Raw genomic sequence first — 4404 nt, forward strand, 5'->3', positions numbered from 1 at the left:
TTAAAAACAATTGAATAGACCCCTTTGTCTTTCAATGAACTGCATTCCTTTTCTGCATATTTGGAGCCATATGCCAGAAGTACAGTACAGTGGATCTACCTAGACTAGTTGGTCTGGCAGGTGAAAACTTCAAAATATTTCCAGTGATCAAAAGTTAAATACCATGTAGCATTTCCAGAACTTTATTTTTATCTGCAGTGTAATTAAATCCCACATTCTTGAAGACCTGAAGGCTCTGCATTCTCCATTTACGTTTTTCTATTATTTAAAATATTGTATTACCATTTTAATCCCTTATAACACTATAAATGCCTTATACCTTATGTAACTAAACTATAAAAGGGTTTTAAATTCAGCCGCTGCCAGTCACTAAAGTATTAACACTTGATCCAAGTTCTATGTAATAAGCTTTAATTTGGAATTATTCTCTCATACACTCATGCTATTATATAATGAACTGTAACTGAACGGGATGCTGAACAAAATACAAGTAACATAAAGTACAATGACTGAATCTTAAAGTGGAACAGAACACCCTACAAAGTTTACAAAAAACACATTACCTTATCTTTTCTCAACATTTACTCAATAGTGTTCACCAGGAGAAAAAAAAAAGGATTCTAAAGAACACAGAATATCCAGATCATGTTCTGTTCCCTCAATACGCCACTCATAAGAGCACCAGCATTGTTGCATTAGGGAACATGAACTGGATACGCCACAATATATAGAAGAAAAAATCTTTCTCCTGGCAAATGTCTTTAGTAAAAAATGAAAATAACAAATTCACTAGTTTATTTACCCATTCTGTGTGAATATACACAAAAAATCTAAACTATTGGGACTGAATGTGGTATGGACAACACAGGATATATAGCAACAGTGATGTAACATGCTTCTTGTAAACACTGCTAGGGGTTCTGTAACAATTTAAGGAAACTTAATAAACAATTACGGTACATTTAATCACCTTTGGAGAAACAAAGCAAGTAAAATTAGCGCACAAGAATTGGTTAAAAAAATGTTGGGGAGAAAACGTGGTAAAATGTCATGACTGGCCATTGTGGAAGAGTAGTGTTGCAGTCAGGGCTAGGTAGCACACGTTTAACATTTACAAAACAAACGTAATAAACAGTTAAACAAAACTAAACAGCACTCAAGCAAAGGCTAGCTCGGTGCAGGACAGAGAGCGCAACCTGCTCCTCTCAGCCCTATGTCTTAACAAACTAACTCATGCTTCTCACCACATCTCCTCCTAGATCTGTCATCAAGCGAGATTCATTCATTCATTGCCTATCCAGCTTGATCACATTCTGCACATGGATTCCACAAGGATGGGATTTTCACCCCATCCCTGCCAAATTCAAATTCAAAATACAGCAAACTTTATTTACAAAAACACAACATCCAATATTAAAGCAGAAAAAAATAGCATTGTCACATTCAAAATGTATCATTTTCTCTAGAGTTATTTACAACAAATGTTCCTAAATATTGAAATGCTTAACTGATAAAACAGTAAATGTTGAATCACAAAAAATTGTGCAGCAATTTTTTGTGCAAATTGTGCAATCATTTACCGGAAGCAAACTAAACTGGCTGCCAGGTTCCTAAATGCAGTGACAGGTAGTGTGTCAATAAGGCAATCGTTTGGTGTATTTATTTTTAAGTGATTATATCTATCTATCTATCTATCTATCTATCTATCTATCTATACAGCTATGGCCAAAAGTTTTGCATCATCCTATAAAATAACTCATTTTGGATCATAGAGTTGAATGAAACACGCTGAATTATGTTATGTTACATATTGAATTACACACCGCTTTGTAGTTTTCCATATATTTAACGAAAAACTGAGAAAAATTAAATACAGTACTACTATTATGGCTTCCGGTAGACTTTTGAAATATTATTTTGTAGTTTCTTTGATTAAATGGTGTTAAATAAAAGATCTAAATGATGTTCCTCTACTTTTTTTTTTTTTGGATCATGTCTCAATCCTAAAATTTTAGGTGATGCAAAACTCTAATATTGACACTATTCTTTCAGAAATTCAAATTTTCACGGGGAACGACATATTAAATGGCAATAGGTACATTTCACAGAAATCGTGAAATCGATGATTACTGTGAAAAAAATACAGCCTTACCCATTAGCAATCAGTAAGTTACACTAAATATATGAAAAGAACTAGGGATGTGCAGATACTTGGAGTAATTCCCTTTAAGATGTTTTTTTTTTTTTGTCTGCAGGTATCAAATGAAACCAAACAAGCCTATTAATAAATGTGTTCATTTCACAACAAGAAAAGCTGCCTTTCCCTCACCTTTACAATTAAGAATCAATCATGGCATTTAACTTCCACAGTTAAAAGCTGCTTATCTCAAAACTAGCACATGCAACTGATTCATCACCTACATGTGACATTTCCTTAGAGCTACCTTAAGAGCTAATGCTGAGTTTAATCACAATTCACTGCACAGACTATGCATTTCTAAGGAAACAAGCAAGGTGAAATCAGAATTCAACAGGGAAATCTGTAATTGTACGCCTTCAACATTTAAACCCTTTTGATCCCAGGATAGCAAGGAACATTTGGTGCATTGTTTGGTGGAAGATTCTCCAAGTACAGCCTGTAGAGTGTAACACTTATAAACCATATGGACAAGGATACAATAAATACATTTAAAAAAAGAAATACAACTAAAAGAAATCAAACAAAATCCAAGAATGTGTCGTACATTCCTGGAAATAGTGATCTTGGTGAAGATCAGTCTGTCCTTTATTATCCTGTCAAGGTGTCTACATCTGGGGCTTCTTGGCACAGTCTAATACAACCTAAAGTCATTACTGGTAAAGTACTGTACCTATGAGCAATTATATAGAGCCAAGAGATATTTATAACAGCTCAGCTAGTGATTACTTGTGACCCAGGGGCCAGGTCTCTGGCTGCTTTGCATTTAATTCCAGTATGTAGGATGTAATACCTCTTTTCCACTGTACAACCAAGCCCTGCCAGGGCCATACCGAGCCCTCACGGTGCTGTTCAGGGGAGCCTGGGTTGTTTTTCCACTGCAACGAAAGACAGTTGTTATTAATTATTGTTATTAATGAACTCAGTTTGCCAAAAAATGTGCAAACAAATGCTGTTCAAAAATTAATAGACCAATGGTACAGCTGTATCTTGTATCCTATATTTTGTAAATATATTTAGGAATGTCTTTATAATCCACAAATGTTACTGATTATATCGACTTACTAAAGTGCTGTTGAAGGTGAAAAAAAGTTTTAAAAATATGATTTGCCAAAGATAGTAGTTTTTTTCCTAGTTGTTTTTTGTTTAGGTGCTTAAAAAAAAGAAGCTGCGCGAGCGCAACGAGAGCCGTAGTTGTTCGTATGGTACAGCTGTACAGTATTTGTTTGACTATATTTTTGTAAGTAAGTTTAGATTTTTTTTTTTCTTGTGATTTTTTTTTCTTTTAATTTTTTTTTTCTTCTTTATATTAATATAATAACGGTCAAGGATGATAAATATGGTGGATTTTTGTGTTTTTGAGTGTGTTGTTAAGTGTACTCTACCCGTGGTTTACGTCCATTTGCTTCAAACCGTCACAAATTCGGGCATAAACTTTCTCATTTCTGACGCAAGACTCCAGATCTTCCTGAACACTTCTATCTGCCACAGTGAAACTAGAGCCTGCACTTCCTCAGCGTCCCAAGGTTGTACTTTTCTCTCATCACACTCGCTGCCCACCATGTTTGTTGTTTTTCTTTTTGGAGTGTAGTGACTAATGCAATAATGACGAATATTATTAACCCCGCCCCTGGCTTGGCTCGACTCACAGCCGGATTCAGATGTATGTGAGACCGGAGTTTCATGGTTTGGTTCTTGCTCAGCTCAACAAATAGCCAATGGAGAACCACCCGTAGCAGTACCATACCCTCCCCTCACGGGTCAGATGGGGTATAAGATGTCACAGTACAAAAGAGGATAAAAATATCAATAATGTCATTTTATAAGCCTGTGACCCAATAAATACCAGATAAATAGCCCTATTGCTCATTAATTAAAAGAAATATCAATGTAACAGCTTATGTTAGACATAACACACACACACACACACACACACACAATTCTATTGGTTTAATAAAACACTGAAGTAAGACTTGAATGGTGTAATTTCTAAATACTTAATGTCACTTATTGTTTACTTATTTTTTCTAAATCCGCCTGTTCATGCCCAGCCTTTACACTGTTACACATAATACACACCTCCTGGAAACTGCCCCAACAAAACACACTGCAGTCTGTATTATATAAATGTTCCTGAAATTCTCCTAAAATATGTACTGTCAAAAAAGTGGATGTGATACTGTTGAGAATTACGGTCTAACATCAGC

At 35.1% G+C, this 4404-nt stretch overlaps 1 long non-coding RNA gene across 1 annotated transcript; it reads right to left on the bottom strand.

Annotated features, from left to right (window-relative positions):
- Nucleotides 1-390: 390 nt before the first annotated feature.
- Nucleotides 391-3791, bottom strand: LOC131736966 (uncharacterized). The gene is made up of 2 exons (XR_009328561.1): nucleotides 3583-3791; nucleotides 391-3075 (listed from the first exon to the last, which is right to left on the bottom strand). It is a non-coding gene; the product is annotated as an uncharacterized LOC131736966 (long non-coding RNA).
- Nucleotides 3792-4404: the final 613 nt, after the last annotated feature.

Source organism: Acipenser ruthenus, chromosome 4 (genome assembly GCF_902713425.1).
Source record: "Acipenser ruthenus chromosome 4, fAciRut3.2 maternal haplotype, whole genome shotgun sequence".
Classification (NCBI taxonomy): Eukaryota; Metazoa; Chordata; class Actinopteri; order Acipenseriformes; family Acipenseridae; genus Acipenser; species Acipenser ruthenus.